Source organism: Lissotriton vulgaris, chromosome 10 (assembly GCF_964263255.1).
Source record: "Lissotriton vulgaris chromosome 10, aLisVul1.2, whole genome shotgun sequence".
NCBI lineage: Eukaryota > Metazoa > Chordata > Amphibia > Caudata > Salamandridae > Lissotriton > Lissotriton vulgaris.
The window spans coordinates 764836439-764856200 of NC_141698.1; positions in this window are offsets into that span (position 1 = coordinate 764836439).

Sequence of the window (19762 nt, forward strand, 5' to 3'; positions counted from 1 at the left end):
ACCTAAAAGGTTAACAAATCCCCAAGTGCCAGTGCCAGTGCCAAATCAAGCCAACAAGTACTAGAAATCCATAATGTAGAGGGCACAAACAGTGCCCAACAAACAGTGCGCAGAACAGCGGGAGCCCTAAATTACAGGACACCGGCAAATGCAACATACAAGAAGCAACAAGAACACTAAGGAATCCAAAAGCAGCAGCACTAACCTACAGCTAGAATGCAAGGAAAGAGCCAGAAGGGACCAAAACACACCAGAATAGTGTGGCTCCAGCAAAGAAGGCAATCCCAAGGATAAAACGAGAGCCCACAGACTAGAATATGATCAAACTCCACCACCAGAGTGAGGCAGATACAGTAACCACAAATGAAACAGAATAAATCTGAAACAGTATGGTAACTAAATAGTGACTTCATAATATTGTTTAACCATAATATCATCAAAATATTGTGACTGCAAAACTATTGTGAGACATAATATCCTGTGAAAGTATATAATTTATTTAATTGTGTTAATAATATAAATGTTTCAAATATTGTTTACTAACATATTGTGGTAATAAATATAGTGATTCTAATATTGCAATATGATGTATAATCTAGATTTTAATGTGTATTAACATATTTTATAATTAAGTTCATATGAGTTACTTTTTGTTATCTTTTTTGGTTCCTACATTTTAATTGTTTTTCAGGTTGTGGATTTTTTTGGTGGTTCAGATTGACATTTAATAAAATATTTAAAACAAATGATCATTTTATTGTAAATGATGAATACAAATATAATGTGTTTTAAATTAAATGTAACATACATATTTAACTTTGTTCATAAAAATGAGTGCACATTTATTTGGGGATTTATAATAAAGATTTGTTTTATATTATGGGTTGCAATGTTTTTTGGGGAGATAGGATGGGTAGAACTCTTGGGGGAGATTAACATATTATTATTCCATTTAAAAGGAAAATCTAGATTATACATCATTGATACTTGAATGCAAACACAAGATGTCATATGGCGCAGTAAAGCCCTGAGTAAGTTCCAGATGGTGGAATGAAACATTTTAGATGATGTTTTCATCCTCTCTAAAACTAACTTTGAATATAGAAGAGTTTCTGGGAATTGCTGTGCCTTGGAACTCATGAATTGAATAAAAGGACTGTTCTTCTATCTTCTATGCAAAAATTGATTCAGTAGAAAAAAGTCTGTGCCTTTCGCAGTCGTTTCATTTGCCTGGTATTCATGTTTATGCAGGATACAAACTGAGTATTTTAACAGCAAAGTGGGGATACAGAGCACCTTAAAAACTACGTTTTGAGCTAAGTAGGGGGTGCATTGTTAATATCTTTTCTTTTCTTTACTGGTTTGTTTCATACCAGCCTTAGTTATATTAAAGTTATAATATTAATTTATTTGCCTCCAATTTAAGCACTTTCCTCAAAGTTTGTAAAATTGGAGTTAAAATAGTAAATCTTAACTCCATTATTTTAGGCACTTTGTCCAATTGTTGTTAGACTGGAAGTAGAAGAGTAAATTCCACCCATTTGTTCCCTAGTTATAGTGGGTTTGGGGCTAGCATAGTAAATATTATCACCCTAATGTATGCACCTTTCTCAGTATTTGTAGGACTGGAGTTAAAATAGTAGTTCTCACCTCGTTCATGTATGCACTTCCCCCATTTTGAGTTGGATCAGAGAGTTGGAATAGAAAATCTTACTCCTCCAATTTTTGCACTTCTCAGTGATACTGGAGTTAAAACCGTTAATTTCACATAGCCCCCCCATCCCAAACACAATTTATGCATTATCACAAAGTTTGTGGGACAGTAGTTCGACTAGTGAATTTGGCCCTTTTAATGCTAAGGTACTTTCCCCAATGTTTGTTATGCGGGAGTTTGAATATTATATCCCCACCCCACCAGATCATGTACAGTTTAATGTCTGAAGGAATGCAACTAATAACGTACATTTTACTGTTTTGGGTGATGATTTGTATAAGTTTAAAATGAAATGCATATTTATTTAATAGATATATGTGTTTTAACCTCTTTGCTGCTGATGACGAGCTCAGCTCATCATCAGCTACGGCGGTCGTGTGCTGATGACGAGCTGAGCATGTCATGTAACGAGGGTTTTTGCATTCTGCGGCACCCAGCGGGAAAAGCCGCCGCAGCGATGCGGATATATAATACAATTTAAAAACGTTTTGATATTTCAAAATATAGGGTCCTATTTCCTACAGTTATTCTGAACTCCATAAAGTAATACTATTTTACATATTTCAAAATTCAATTGGCAAAATTCAGGCTAGAGATCACCCCTTCACTGGCAAAGGTCTCAAAACACATGTGTATGGAATTTAGTAGTAAATGTGGGAGGGAGAAGGGGAGTGGCCCAAAAAACACATACAATACATATGTCCCTTGTGGGCTCCACCTTCTTCATTGTAATGATTGCCATGAAGGATGATTGTTAACTGAAAATTTGTTTGTACATGAAAACGTTTTGATGCATGACATTTTGATGATCTGATCAATAAAAAGCAGGTCACCCCATATTAACTATTTATATTAAAGAAATGTACACTTCCTCAAAATGCAATCCTGTTAGTAATTTGAATTCTAAAACCAAAACTTATTTCAATTGAAGTTGGTTGTCTAAGTTTATTTGGTGTATGTCGTCCTCTTGGCTTGGAACTATCCAGTCAGTACCAAAACATCGTTCCACATTTCCAGACTGATATAGCTTAAAATGCTTAGCAACTGGATACGTGTTATCGGATTTCCTGACTGTTCTTTGGTATTCCATAAAGCAGTTAGTCTACAGAAATGTGATGCTCTCTAAGTAGTACTTTTCACATTGACATTCTACAACATAGGCAAAATATAAGTACCAGATATTGTTGTGCTTAATTTGTTTTTGAATCTGAATATTTTGGTACTTTACATTATAGGTATAGAAATACAATATTTTTGCTTACCATATTTTTACCACAATATTTGTGTATTTCAAAATTTTGTAGTCAATATTGTTATACATAACTTCCAAGACAGAGGCTTACCAAACAAATCCAACACCTGGCACCTTTGATCTTGCTGGAGAAGGTAAAAACAGGCACCATGCCACGCCCAAAGAGGGTACAAGAGCACATGCAAGTTACCGAAAGCAAGCCTACAGTTCCCATTAAGGAATCAGGTCAGTGTCAAAAATACATAAGGGGGAGACCCAGCCAAGAAGAAAAGGAATAGCAGTAGTTAGTATCTACAAACTCTAACTACAAATGGGAACAGTCCGAGCACAGCCACAGAAGTACAAGAGTCACAAGCAAACCCAAGCAAAAGAGGGCAGAGGTGTAAACCTTGAGTAAAAATGCAAATGCCTTCACAGGAGCCAGGAATAGGGCAGGCCACCCTAAAGCCCCAGCCTAAAGTAGGGAGGAGTGGGACAAAGCCCAAGCCAGAAGACAGAACCAAACCCTAGCAGGGAAACAAGAGGAGTCAGCACCAAGCGGAACCAGCAGGGAAAACCAGACAGCAGTCCCCAAGCACCAAGCACAACATGAATCAAATACAAATCACAACAGCAAGACAAACATTACACCATGACACATCTAAGTACAAGAGTTCAACTCCTAGGCCAGGTCATGCCCCAGCCTTACGGACGGGGCAAAGCCCAATGCCAAATGAAATCCAGTAAAATAAATGATCGACAGAAAAGCCAAAGTAGAAAAAGTGACACCAAATGGGGCCTTACTAGTAGAAATCACCCCTGGAGTTCAAAAGGAGACAAAAGGGCAGAACATCCTCCATCCAAGCCAAACACAGAATAGGGAATACAGGAGGTCAGCCCACCAACAACCCAGGGTTGTACAGAGAGGAGATTGTTGCATGAAATGCATCTTAATAGATTAAGTGAACTTCATTGAGCAGTACTATCACCTGTCATCGCCTCATAGATGCTATTAGTAATTCTGAACAAACTAGCTGTATTTAGTGTATCTTTGTTTTATGGGCATTATCTGCTTTACGCTTCTCACACAATGATGCCTCTATAATCCAAATTAAGTAAAATATGCCTATTATAAATATGGATTAACCTGATTCCAGGTTTGCCTGAATCAAGGTGGAAGTTATTGCACCTCATAAATATTGATACTGCCAGGTTCATTATTTAGCTGACACAATAAATAACACCTATCATAAGTTTTTGGGGAATAACGTGGATTTTGGTGCTTACCACACCAAACTCTGCATGGTATGGTAAATACTGTATACTTTTCCCCTCCTAACTTCCAGCAAGTTTGGCCTGCTAAAATTTAATGAAGGGTGAGATATATAATGAGCCCAGTAATGTTTGGGTTCATTAAATAACTTAAAAAAGAAATGTATGGAGGGTCGAGAGGGGAAATATTTTTACGACCTGTCAACTCATGCCCCTTACAACAACGTGAAAAACACAAAAAGAGAAAACCAGGTCAAAGATGGTGTTATGTCTTGAATAGTGAGTGGGAATCACACGGGTGCAGGTGTGAAAAAGAAAAAAGATATATTAAGTCTTGTAAGGCTGGAAAAGTCCCATCAGACCACCCTTGTGGCGGCATATCATCATATGGGGATTGGTGGTCGCTCCTTGCACCGCCAAGGTCATCAATGGCGGTGTAGAAATGGAGAGCGACGAATTCAGCCACAGTAGTGCTCAAAGAATAGTGTGGAAAAAGTGCAGTGCTGTTGAAAAAGTGCTTACTAAAATTGGCTACCTAGATTGAAGGAATTATTTGCAGGAATTAGTCTAGGTGTCAAGATTAAAAACACGCCTGGTAGTGGGTGAGTAAGACTACATTATGGCGCTGTGCTTAGTGGTCTAACTAAGCACAGCGCCATAATGTAGCCTTAATATTTCTTTTTTCTTTTTCACACCTGCACCCGTGTGATTCCCACTCACTATTCAAGACATAACACCATCTTTGACCTGGTTTTCTCTTTTTGTGTTTTTCATTAAATAACACCCAACTCGTCCCCACAGAAAACACTGATCAACAAATAATCAGGTACATAGTGTTACCTCTCTTTCCTACACTGTTGACATTCAATTATGTCATAACCACTAGTTTGGTCTATATGTTCTAAAAAATGTTCTCCGGTACAACGACTTATCAGCTGGAAAGATGTAATTACTCATGAAGTGCTACTTTTCTCCTGTGTGCCATTTAAAACCAGCTGCTCACATTTTATCAGCTTGTGATCATTGGTTTAACTGCCATGATTATTACAATAATGTTCTGCATCTTTTTTCTGTGATTGACTGGGTCTATTTTATCACTGAATATAAAGACTTTCCAGATACACATATACCAATGTGAACAATTATTGATTCTCTGCATTTAAATTATGTTATAGAGACATTATATTTATATGGTATTCCTTACTGCAGTGTTTCCCAAACTGTGGTCCACGGACCCCTAGGGGTCTGTGACACATTCCCAGGGGGTCCTCAGGCAGCAGTTTTAAAAGCACTGCAAAGTTCCAAGTGTAATTAGAGGTTTTCGAGCAACAATAAAAGTGTTAGGATAACACCAGTGATTAATGTTCCTGCTGGAGAGAGATGAGTTTTGTCCAGTGACAGCTTGACTTATGTAAAGTAGCACAGAGGCTTAATATGCCTCTTGCAAAGAAAATGTAGTTGCATTTTTTTTAAAACTGTGTTTTATTTGCATACGTTAGTGGGTTACTGCTTTTGGCATAGAGATTCTTTAGTTACTTTGCAGTTTATAAGTGAAAATCGTTATCTAGCACAGAGACGTCTAAACTGGCATCAAAAAGATGTTTGCAAACTGCATGGTACAAGATAGTAACTTATGTTTTTTCCTCGTCTTTCATTATCCTGATGCTGCTAAAAAGGTTTATTTGAATGGAAATAAAGTTTCATTGTTAAAGTCAATGCTGAACACTGTGTTATGCCTACCAGTATGAATGACATGTGAAGGTAGGATTCCCTTTCTGCATATAAACAATCACTAGAGGGGATTTCATCTTCCTAAACAACGAGGAGAAATGAATACATTTCTTCTTGTTGCGCCTCCCTACGCCTCCCTTGAGGAGGTGTAGCATTCAGACACATTTCCAGATTTACGATTTCACGTAAATCTGGAAATGTGTCTGGTTTCATGGGTGTTGCGTGGAAACACTCACAGCAAAACCCATGGAACACACCTTTCACGCAAAGTGCTGCGTGCAAAGGGGCCATATTTACAAGAACAGGAAAAATCATGCAGGGTGGCTTTTCCTGTCCTTATAAATATGGGGCACTAAAATGCGCCACCGGAGCGTCACTTTTTGTGACGCACCGGTTGCGCAAGGGGCTTGCAAATCGGCCCTATATGTGTGTGTGTTGTAAAGTGCTCTACAATGGTAGGAGAGATACTATAAAACAAATTAAATACATGTGACAGAGGGACTATGGAGAGATGAGCGGCACTGTTGGAGGGTGATAACAAGGGAATCATTGAAGAACCCCAACAAAGATTGTCGTATCCTGGTGCATAGTAAGGTCATCATTTACTATTCTTTAAAAGCTAATACAATTCAATATGTAATGATAAATGTTTTGTAGAATGTACTATTGTTTCCTAAGTTGCCTTTGGGGAAGAGCCTCCCAAAGCCCCCTTTGTAGTGGTTAGACTCACTCACTACACTTGGTGTGTACCGTATGGGGACTGGTCTGAAAACCTTTGCCAGGGCTGCCTTGGCTTTCCAGTCTGGCCCTGGCAGGTGAAGGAGCCTCGTACTGTGAAATAAAACCAACCATTTAATAAAACCAACCATTTAAAAGTTAGTCATGGAGATGAAGAATCAACCTTCCCAATAAAGTTTTTTGCAGATTCTTTCAATATAAAATACTAAAATCCTTAGTAATTCGACTATTTGTTTTGTGTGCACACCTGTTTTTTTTTTCGAATTACTGTTTTAATGTTTGAAATTTAAATCATACAGATTGCTTGGAGGTCCCCGGCTTCCAGTGCTGACTCAATGGGGGTCCTCAGGAGCCAAAAGTTTGGGAACCACTGCCTTACTGTATACCCTTTCTTCCAGTTTTACTTAAAACAGTCTATTTGACCCATGTTTCTTGGTGCAATTTATGCTGAATCGTGATGTGTGACTATGTTGTGTAAAGCTGTACACGGCTGTTTACTAAAGCACTAAAATTAAAAAGTGTTTTTGAAAATTCACAACAATATTTGGGCTGACATGTGGCCGTGTAGGGAACTCCTGTCATCCTCTGCTGCTGAGACGCATTTGGCGTTCAAGGGCATCCAAGATGGCAGGCGTGCTGTAGGGACCGGCGCACAAGTCTTTTTCACCCCAATCAACCGGAGGGTCCAAGACATTTACTGGAATGTAGTCATGGCTGGCAAATGCCCATATATCTATGGCCACCCTCAAGGCTCTGAGACCTGATTATGGGCGGTATTTTGGTGCAGTTCCCCTCTCTCCTAGTTTTCTCGCTCTCTCTCATCCTGTTGGATGTGTGGCGATGCACAACCCAGTTTGTGGGAAGATGCGTGACTAGATGGAGGGACACAACAATCAGTGAGTCCAAGCCAGCAGAACTCTGAATGTGTGTGTTTGGGGCAGGAAAAGTTGCTGATCTGCTGCGTGAAAGCACTAGGGGCAGACCAGTGTTCACCGGGTCGGCAAAAAATGTCAGCAAGCATTTGGAATGAGAGGGGAGGAGGAGGGAGAATATCGGGGTCCTCACTCACTGGAACCAGTACAGCACCAACATTCACAGTAAGCACTTAGCAGCACATCCCAGGGATAAGCAATAGGCTGACTCTGGGCAGGGAGGAACTTTGGGGTAGTTTCTGAGGCAGCTCATGTAGTCATGGGTGCAGCTTGTAACCCCTCCCCCCAAGGGGAGTCCTAGGTGCTGTCAGGTAAAAAACGATCAAGCTGATTTTGCATGACTATCTGATTAAACCGCAAAAACAACAGTTGATGGACAGAATGCAGAACAATGTCATACATTCACCCCAGTACAGAGATCTGGGCCTAAATCCATCTCTTTTTTTGCACTCCACACCACCCCAGTTCTCTGTACTGGGGTGAATGTATGACATTGTTCTGCATTCTGTCCATCAACTGTTGTTTTTGCATTTGTCACCCCGAGTGGGATGGGTATGCTCAGACGTGAGTCCCATGCTCTCCACACCACTGAAGTCAAGCTATCATGGCTGAAGTCGGCTGATAGCTAGAAACCGGTCCTAGGATGCTTGATTCCGGTCCAGGAAAGACATGGCTTGGCAGTTCGGGCTGGACTGTTCCCATGAGGCACAGGGTCAAGGCTGATTTGCATAAGGCAGGGTCTGAACTGGGGTGGTGTGGAGTGCAAAAAAACGATGGATTTAGGCCCAGATCTCTGTACTGGGGTGAATGTATGACATTGTTCTGCATTCTGTCCATCAACTGTTGCTTTTGTATCTGATTGAACCGAGCACCTCCCAAAAGCAACATGTGATCTTAACCACTGAAAACATAATTCCCTTGATAGGTAATCTGGACTTCATGGGGACAATTGTACATACAGCTTCCCCCGATCATCTGATGAACTCCTCCGCTAGCCTAGAAAAAGAAGGACCTCCAGGCGCTGTAATTGTGGCCAAGATTTGTGGTCAAAAGGAGCTCCCTAATTCCGTGGAGGCTAAAGAAACTTCCCCCTCGCATCTGATGCATTAAAGGCCAATTTGAAATCAGTGGACAATTCAACAAATGAGAATGGGCTAAAAGAGCAGGTGAATAGCTCCTTTGGAGTTAAGAAATGTCAAACATATCCCCTGTTTGTGCTGTCTGGGCTGCAGGAATGATCAAAAGAGGCTGTTTATTCAATACCTGATAAGGACCAGTCCAGATGCAATTTTGCCTCTATGCTACAGAACATTATGGCCGATCCACTGCAAGAATCAATCTCCCTGCCTCTACCTACAGTGGGCCCAGTCCCTCCATCATTAGTGATGGCGGTGTAGGTCAGCACCGAACTCATACAGAGTCTCCACAAGGGCACCACCACCATTGGACCCTGAGCATTCTCAGTCCTACCAGCTGGAGAGGCAGGTGAAAGTCACATTGCATCTACAGACGCTCTTTTTATGCAAATAATAGGAGAACTCAAAATAATGAAAATTGCTCAGAAAGAAGCAAATAAAAAGATAGAACATCAATTAAGCCTTATTACTATTAACATGCAGCAGCTTACCACACATATTTTGGAGGTTGAACAGCGGGTGTCAGACTTAGAGCTTGCAAAAACACATTCAAATACATCTACTGCTAAACTGCAGGCCGAATTGGCTGATCTGCAGTTTAAAATCGATGACGCTGAATAGATCCCGCTGCTCCATTTTAAGGTACATTTGGGTACGTGAAGGACACAAAAACGGACAGAAGATGGCCAGACTTATTTCAGACCTAATATTAAAGCATGGTTACCCTGATGGTGCAGCTCAAAATTTAGACCTCACCATCTGGCTGGCCCAACGCGTCCCACCACTCCAAACTCCTAATGCCAAATACTCTCGAACAATACTCCTTAAATTTGGGGACTTTCGGATCAAAGATCGTATGTTATTGAATGCAATAAAAGACAAACTTTATCAGATCCCAGGGGAATTTTCCCTTTAAAATATTTGCTGATAGGTCCGCATTTTTAACATGACGCAGGAAGGAATTTAAAAGTCTGATCAGCAACTTTCAGAAAGTCAAAGCTCCAGCAGGCATTGTGCAGCAGAAATCAAAACTGAAAGTTCTTTTGGAGGACGCTCCCAGCTTGTCCACACTGTGGAACAAGCAAAGGACTTTTTACATTCAATTCAGCAGTCAGGCAGGAAAGAAGGGAAAACTGGGAGTGCAAGGCCATTAGCTGCAATCAATAGCCATGCTTTGTATGATGTATGATGTTTTGCTGGAGATCCGGCACTTCTTCTATTTACTAACTTCACTCAAAGGAGTCGACCTTAATCATTGCCTGACCAAACTTTGGTAAATAAGATGTTTTGCATTTTTGAGAATATACCCTTGGTAGCCCTAGACAGGCTTGGTGGTATGTTAAGACACCTTTTCAGGGTATGGGGGTAGGTTGTGGGAGAGCACTTGGGGGGGTGTAGGGGTGGGTCAGGAGATTCTGTCTGGGAGGAAGCTCAGGACAGGTTGGGCTTCAGGGTTGAGAAGAGCAGGGCTTGGGGAAAGGGGGCTTGGGGACGGGGCAAATGTGGGGTGTGTATTAGGGGGAGAAAAAGTGAACGATATGCAGCAGTTTGGAATAGAACATGCTTAAAGCAATGTTACGTAACGTAAAAACCATAAATAATAGGTTAAAATATCAAAGTATACTAGCTCGGTTTAAGTCTCTAGAGGCAGATGTAATACTTCTACAAGAGACGTATTTAAAAGATAAGGGACATCAACCTTGCATACCAGAATATATACAACACTCACACTTCGCCTCAGCCCAGGGCTCACACCCTGGGGTATCAGTATGGGCCACAGGCACAGTTCAGTCTGAAATTCTTGGAATTGTGCGAGATCCAGGAGCAAGATGTTTTTGGTTTCAAACCAGAGTTGGGAACCACGTTTTTTATCCAGTAAGTTACTATAGACCCATTGAGGAATCGGCCTCCCCTGTACAAGAATGTTATTCTGTACTGCAACAGGCAACTGGCCATTTGTTAATAGATTTTGATTTAATCCAGAATTTACCTCTAGATACATCCTACTGAAATAAGCATCAGAATAAGTCAAAATCCAAACCTTAATTCGTTTCACTTTCATTGACCCCTTGAAAACTTAGCATGAGACAGCCCCTAAGTATGCATGCCAAGGAGCTTTCTATTTTTAAAAAACTTCTTAAAACTTACCTGTTCAAACAGCTGATATAGTTCTTTTTCTCACCTCTGTCAATGTTCTCCTCCGCGCCAGGACACTCTTGAGTATCAGTGCGCGGTATAAACCTCTTTATAACATAACTCTAAATGATACGGCACCGCTTCACAAATAGAGTTTTTTCAAATATTGCATGCAGTCCCATGAGCAAATGCCGCCAAGGTAGGCAATACATTTTCTGATCACTCATTAATCTGCTTAGCTATTTTTTTTACAGCGCCACTATTTCAAAGACCTAGATGGAATTTCAATAAAGCATTACTTACTGACAACTCCTGGGTTATGCATATGAGGAACAGCTTAGAGGAGTTTTTGAGCATCGATTTAGAGTCAGCCTCTGATTTTTCCATTTGGGAAGCTTTAAAACATACTTTAAAGGCTACATTAATACCTTTCTGGCCACCCAATGACAGACGAAAAAAAACTGCAGTATGCTAAATTACAAAGTAGGTTGGACGAAGCCACAAAAGCGTACGCACAAACCCTAAATAAAAGCACGCAGACATCCTTGGCTGAACCTAAATAAAACTTGCAGACATTTTCACCGCCAACAAAAAAGTGAGTCACACCTCATTTCTTCAGATAAGATACAGGGAGAGTGAATTTACTTGTAAGTACCCAGCCTGTTTAACTAAATGAAGACCCAATGCAAAACGGTCTGTTAGCTTCTGACCAGGGCGATATGGCTCAGACGTTCCCAGACTATTATGCTAGGGGATATTCTGAATATCACAATTGCTCTTTTGAAGTTATTGAAAAATGGCTAAGAGCTATCAGGGTTCCAAGGTTCCGTCAGCGCTGGTCGAATCCATCAGTACTCCAATAATGCGGGCGGAAGTACAGTTAGTGGTAAAGTCGCTCCATAACGCAAAAGCCTGTGGGAAGGATGGTATACACGCAGAGGTATATAAGGTGTTTTCCCCACAATTAGCGCCATTCTTTGTTCGCCTCTTTAACAAGATTCTTCAGGCGTGCCCTATACCCATCACCATCACCGAATCAGTTGTCATTAATTTAAAAAAAATAAGACAAGTCAGAAATAGATCCCAATCCATACTGTCCCATAAGTCTCCTCAATAGCCATAACAAGCTGTTCACTAAGATCATGGTGAAGAGGATATCTTCTGCAGCCCAGTCAGTTATCGATATGGAACAAAACGGATTACTTCCTGGGAGAAACATCTCAAATTCAAACTTTCTGGTGCAAGCAATAGATTTTTTTCCAATCACTGCAATAAGGCTGTCGCTATAATATAATGCTAGATGTGAAAAAAAGCCTTTGATTTAGTAGAGTGGGAGATTTCACAAACAATTCTCCCCAAATTTGCATTTCCGCCAAGCTTTCTGCAACAATTGAGGGGACTATACACTGGAGCTAAGGCCAGCATAATCATTAATAGCACTTTGGTAGGGGAGATATTAGTCTGACACAGCATTCGTCAAGTATGCCCAATGTCGTTTGCTGTAAATATAGAGACTTTAGCTTGTGCCATCCGAGACCAAGTTGTGAGTCTGCCTATTTTGGGAGCCCTAATGTAAAAATATATGCAGATGACATGGTGCTATATTTAGCTGCTGATAAGGGGAACAATCAATGGGCCTTCGACAAAATAGACGAATTTACAGCAATAGGTGGTTATAATTATGTTTAATTGTTCCCCAGAGAGTCTTCCATCCATTATGCGCACCACATATCAGGTAGGGTGTCCCATTAGATATCTGGGTATTAGGGTGTCATTAAATTTTAATGTTCAATAGGCTTTAAATTATGCTTCCTTATTGACCAAGGTTCGTTCACTAATTAAACAATGGGAAAACCTTCACCTCACGATTATAAGTCGAACCCCACCTATAAAAAATGAACCTATTGCCTTTGTTTTTGTTTGCTTTCTCCAATGTCTTGATTAAAATGCCTAGATCATTCTTTGAGGCCATCGATGCAGAATTACGTTAATTCATTTGTGAAAGGAAACAATCGCAGGTTAAACAATTGAATTTTTAATTAACTCAGGGCGAAGGTGACTTGGAACTCCCACGTTTAGAAACCTCTTATCAAGTGGCTCTTTAAAATTGGTTGGTTTCGGCGTCCAAGAGGGCATTTAGTGAGGATAATTACTATATGACTAATATGTTAAAGATAGCAGGAATTGATCACGCCTCCTGTTTACAGATTTCCAGACTCCCAAAGAGAACCTGCAATAAGATCCCCCGAATCGTAGTCAGCTGCTTTAATCTTATCTGGTTTGAAAAATATAAAATTCCCTGTTTTCACCCACAATTAAAACTCAGGGGCATATTACCAACAACTAGCGATATTTATCGCTAAGTAGGCTTAGGGGCAAGTTTTGTATCGCCGCGCATCGCCGGATATTATCGCTGAGATAACGTGCTATTAGCAACATTTATCTCAAAAGCGATAATATTTCCGGCGATAGCAGCGGAATCCGTGAATATCGCTGAGAATACAGCGATATTCACACATTATCGCTAACAGGATCTTAGCCATTATATCCACCTCCCAATGGATATAATGGCTAAGAACTGGTCTGATCAGGCGTTAGTTTTTGGAGATATTGGCGCTTAGCGCAAATATTTCCATCGCTACGCCTGCCTTGCTAATAGGCGATAGTGAAGTTAGCGACTGCTTTCAGTCGCTAACAGGTTGGGTACGCCCACTTTGCATGTCATTAGTGATAAATATCGCTGACATGCAAAGCGGGCCCCAAACCGCTCGCTATCGGCTACAAGCTGTCGCTAACTGCTGTTAGCGACAGCTTGCTAATAGGGCAATAGAATTAACGCCGCTTAGTGGCCGAAAACGGCCGCTAAAGCAGCGATAATCACATATCGCCACTCTTGGTAATATGCCCTTCAATTCCTGTTTAGGACTAGGCTTGAGTATTGGTCGCTCTACACTCAGACGCTGGGCAACTCTGGGCTTTCGGAGGCTCAAAGATTTTTTACGTGGCAATCATTTTATCACATAGCCAGAATTAAGACAGGAGAACCCATCAATTAACCCTACACTCTTTTTTAGCTATACTCAAGTAGGCCTTTTTTACCGCTACTCGATGGATGCAAATGAAACAACTGGTAAAATTTGCCAGACCTTTTTTATCTCCCGCCTATCTGGAATTGGAATTGGTATGGAGATTTGTTACTGCAGCTAGGACCACATAAGTAAAATAGCCGCTACCATTGGCTGCATGATATCTTTAGTTCAATGGCATTATTACAATCAACTTAGGAGGAAAGCTTTTCAGGCGACCAACTTTAAGTGAATGGCTTGAAATTGCAAATGGATGACATACTACACACCAAATATGTTCAAGAAGATGTAGGGACGGGCTCAATCTGTGTTTTTTAAATGTGGGGTGGAGCTAGAGGATTGGCTCCACAGGACATTCACATATCCAAGATTGTTCATATTGTACACCAATTTGTACATGGAAATGGGGAATCGGATGGGATAAGAAATTGTTCTTAATCCGCAGGGAGCCCTCTTCGGCATTCCAGCAGGGCTAAGCAATCTTTTCACAGAGAAAAACACAGCTCTGCTTTGCAGCTTCGCTTGTTATAAATCACTTATTTTAGCGAATTGGAAGTCAGCAACAATACCCACTGTACAGCAGTGGCATAACAAACTGTATAAGGTTAAAAGCCAGGAGAGTCTGTATGCAAAAAGAGTAGGTGCAAATAAAAGATTAGAAAACTGGGAAATAGCCGTTATTAGTAAAACCAGTGGATAGTTGTTTTGCAACTGTGAAGGGTAAGAGAGGACTGCTCAGTATGTGTGTTCATATTTATGTCCCTAAGTTGACAACTGTAAGTTATTGGGAATCTCTGAGTGCATGAATTAATATTCTGATTTAAAATAACTTGTATCTGCTACATTAGATAAATAAAAAATGTGAAAATAAAATATTTGGTCTGACATTCTCGTCCTCTATTATGTAATCCGTGTACAGCTTGCAGTATTTCTCGCTGTTCTTGTTTGTGATATAGGGGAAAACTTAAAAACGCTGCACTTCGTCACACACAGTTGCAGTCACCTGCCGTGCTCCAACGTTTTTCATCCTTTCTAGTGAGCTCCTCGATGAGAATCGGCTTGTTGTCACATTTAGGCCCTAATTTCTAGTAAAGTGCTGAATTCTCATACTCAGTCAAACACTTGTTTGCACAGAGATCAGAGTTAAGATCTGTGTGATAACAATCACACCCTCAGTTTTCCTCTGATAAATGCAATCAAGTCAAACTACCCTGTGGATTGGTGGGAAATGTCCAGATAAAATGCAAAACAGACAGAATATGATGCGTTAAAAAACGATTCTGCATGCAATGTCCCATTTTCCTGTTGAAAACTCGGACAAGGAGGTATCCACCCTGGAGTAATGATAATTACCACGTGTGGCAAATACCTCACCCTATTCCCACAAACTTGTAATAAAGAATTTAGAAAAGGTTTTTCTCCTTGAAAACTCCATACTGTGTCACTAAATCACCATTAAACGAATTTGTCGGTTATTTATTTATTATTTTATTTATTTAAAGTATTTATATAGCGCAGCTGACACCTTGCAGGTTTCCTGGCGCTGGAGAATACTCTTAACTGAGGAGAACAAGAACGAGTGGCAGGCGGATAGAGTTAGGGAAATAGCCAGGTCTTGATACATTTCCGAAAGGGGAGGAGTTGTGAAATTTGGCGGATGTCAATGGGCAGACTGTTCCATAATTCAGCCGCTGCGACCCTGAAGGATCTGCCCCCAGTTCTGACTTTGTTGTATCTAGGCACTTTTACCAGACAGGCTGAGGCAGCGCGCAGGGTTCTGTTAGGAGTGTACCAAGAGAACAAGGCTTGCAGAGGTCTGTGCCCGACTCCATGCAGAGCCTTAAAGACAAGGCAAAGGGCCTTGAATGCCACACGCTGCTTCAGAGGTAGCCAATGTAGCTCGGCTAGGGCCGCTGTGGCCGAGGATCTCCTGGTCCAGCCGAGAGCTAGCTTGGCAGCGGCCGACTGAATTCTTTGAAGCCGATCCAGCAGCACAACTGGAGACTCAAGTAACAACGCGTTACAGTAGTCGAGGCGACTAAGAATAGTGCACCTGACTATCAATGCTCGAGCTTGTGCAGGGAGGAGTGGCATAATTTTGCGCAGGGAACGCAAAAGGGCTGAGCAAGTCCCCACTGTTTTTGCAACCTGGGTTTCCATGCTCAGCTTGTTATTGTTTACAACAAGGGGTGGTGAGGGACAGAGTCTCTGAATTAAGCAGAAAGCTCTCACCCAGTCAAGAGATCAGGGCTAGATCCAACACCGTTTTTTAGCTCACTGCACCATCCCAGTTTCAGAACCTGGCTGTATGCAAATTAGTCTGTTCCTGTCCCAGTGCATGATGGGAACAGGGCAAACCAAACTACAAAAGCCAATTCTTACACTGGGAAGGAAACAAGCTCCCGGGGACCGGTTTCTGGCATTACAGCCGTCTTCGGCCCGGTTTGTTTGAATCCTGATGGTGCAATGAGCAAGGGTCTCACATCTGAGAATACCCTTCCACGCTTAGGGTGGACAAAAATATTTACAACAAGGAGTGGTGAGGGACAGAGTCTCTGAATTAAGCAGAAAGCTCTCACCCAGTCAAGAGATCAGGGCTAGATCCAACACCGTTTTTTAGCTCACTGCACCATCCCAGTTTCAGAACCTGGCTGTATGCAAATTAGTCTGTTCCTGTCCCAGTGCATGATGGGAACAGGGCAAACCAAACTACAAAAGCCAATTCTTACACTGGGAAGGAAACAAGCTCCCGGGGACCGGTTTCTGGCATTACAGCCGTCTTCGGCCCGGTTTGCTTGAATCCTGATGGTGCAATGAGCAAGGGTCTCACATCTGAGAATACCCTTCCACGCTTAGGGTGGACAAAAATATTTACAACAAGGGGTGGTGAGGGACAGAGTCTCTGAATTAAGCAGAAAGCTCTCACCCAGTCAAGAGATCAGGGCTAGATCCAACACCGTTTTTTAGCTCACTGCACCATCCCAGTTTCAGAACCTGGCTGTATGCAAATTAGTCTGTTCCTGTCCCAGTGCATGATGGGAACAGGGCAAACCAAACTACAAAAGCCAATTCTTACACTGGGAAGGAAACAAGCTCCCAGGGACCGGTTTCTGGCATTACAGCCGTCTTCGGCCCGGTTTGCTTGAATCCTGATGGTGCAATGAGCAAGGGTCTCACATCTGAGAATACCCTTCCACGCTTAGGGTGGACAAAAATATTTACAACAAGGGGTGGTGAGGGACAGAGTCTCTGAATTAAGCAGAAAGCTCTCACCCAGTCAAGAGATCAGGGCTAGATCCAACACCGTTTTTTAGCTCACTGCACCATCCCAGTTTCAGAACCTGGCTGTATGCAAATTAGTCTGTTCCTGTCCCAGTGCATGATGGGAACAGGGCAAACCAAACTACAAAAGCCAATTCTTACACTGGGAAGGAAACAAGCTCCCGGGGACCGGTTTCTGGCATTACAGCCGTCTTCGGCCCGGTTTGCTTGAATCCTGATGGTGCAATGAGCAAGGGTCTCACATCTGAGAATACCCTTCCACGCTTAGGGTGGACAAAAATATTTACAACAAGGGGTGGTGAGGGACAGAGTCTCTGAATTAAGCAGAAAGCTCTCACCCAGTCAAGAGATCAGGGCTAGATCCAACACCGTTTTTTAGCTCACTGCACCATCCCAGTTTCAGAACCTGGCTGTATGCAAATTAGTCTGTTCCTGTCCCAGTGCATGATGGGAACAGGGCAAACCAAACTACAAAAGCCAATTCTTACACTGGGAAGGAAACAAGCTCCCGGGGACCGGTTTCTGGCATTACAGCCGTCTTCGGCCCGGTTTGCTTGAATCCTGATGGTGCAATAAGCAAGGGTCTCACATCTGATATCGTTTTTGGCCACTATAGGTGTGGCAGGGTATACTCAGACATGAGTCCCTTTCTCACTGCTCCATCAGGATTCAAGCAAGCCGGGCCGAAGAAGGCTGAAATGCCAGAAACCGGTCCCCGGTAGCTTGTCTCCTTTCTGGTGAAGAATTGGCTTGGTAGTTTAGTCTGCCCTGTTCCCATGATGCACTGGGCCAGGGACAGACTGATTTGCATATAGCCAGGTTCTGAACTGGGATGGGGCAGTGAGATAAATAACGGTGATGGATCAAGCCCTGATCTTTGGACTAATCGTTTTTGGCCACTATAGGTGTGGCAGGGTATACTCAGACATGAGTCCCTTTCTCACTGCTCCATCAGGATTCAAGCAAGCCGGGCCGAAGAAGGCTGAAATGCCAGAAACCGGTCCCCGGTAGCTTGTCTCCTTTCTGGTGAAGAATTGGCTTGGTAGTTTAGTCTGCCCTGTTCCCATGATGCACTGGGCCAGGGACAGACTGATTTGCATATAGCCAGGTTCTGAACTGGGATGGGGCAGTGAGATAAATAACGGTGATGGATCAAGCCCTGATCTTTGGACTGGGTAAGAGTGGTCTGTTTAACTCAGACACTCTGTTCATCACCACTCCCTTTTTGTATCATCAGCTTGTTATTGAGCATGGCCCCCAGGTTGCGGACCGAGGTTACTGGCTGTGGTTTATCCGGTGTTTCCGGAGGCCAGAAATCGCTCGGGAACGGGCGAGATATTCTATTTCCAGCGCAAAACAGAACCTCAGTTTTGGAGGAGTTAAATTATAAGGAATTTTTGTGCAACCACCCAGCCGTCTCTCTTAGGCAGTCGTGGAAGGATGTTAAGGGGATAGAGTCTTCTCCCTCCCAAGAGAGAATGAGCTGGGTATCGTCAGCATAGTTGATCGTTTTTATCCTGTGGGACTTTATTAACGTGATCAAGGGCTTAAGATACACGTTAAAAAGAATGGGACTGATGGAGGAGCCCTGGGGAACTCCCTGGGGCACGGATGCAAATGCGTATTGGAATGGGGGGAGGGATACCGCCTGTCTCCTGTCCCGCAGGTAGGAATGAAACCATAGCAGAGCCGTGCCATCCACACCGGCCTCACCGAGTCTCTCCAACAGAGTCCTGTGGTTGACCGTGTCGAATGCGGCAGACAGGTCCAGCAGTATCAAAGCTACTGCCTGGCCCCTGTCTGCGCGCATATGAAGATCCTCCATGGCTGTCAAGACAGCTTTTTCGGTGCCGTGGGCTGGGCGAAAACCGAATTGGAGGTCATCCAGGATGTGGTTCTGCTCCAGGTGAGTGGAGAGACAGGAGCTGACCCATCGTTCGGTGACTTTTGCTGGGAATGGCAGGAGGGAAATAGGCCGATAGTTTGACAAACAGTCAAGACTTAAGGAGGGCTTTTTCAGAAGCGGGGTGACAAGAGCTTGCTTCCATAGAGTTGGAACATATCCGCAATGCAGAGATTGGTTGCAGATTCTGCGCATAGGGCCGAAGAGTTCGGTTCCAAAGCTTTTCCAGATTTTTGGAGGTAGAGGGTCAAGAGGGGAGCCCGTGGTGATTCCGAGCGCCAGTCTTTCAAACTCGGTTTCTGGAATGGGGGGGAATTCCCGCAACCTTACCATGGGGGGGGGACCTGAAAGCGTCGAGTCATAGCTGATGGTGCTAGCTCCTGGGCTGTTGGGGCAGCCCAACGAGGGGGAGGTCTTCAGATTGTGGATAATGGTGTTGATTTTATCTATAAAAAATGCTGCGAGATTGTCACAGAGTGCTTGTGTAGGTGGGAGAGTCATTGTGGCACAACCTGGGTGGGTTAGATTTTTGAGGATCTGAAAGATACTTTTCGAGCTGTTGGAGGCGTTGGCAATGGTTGAGCAAAAGTAGTTGGCTTTA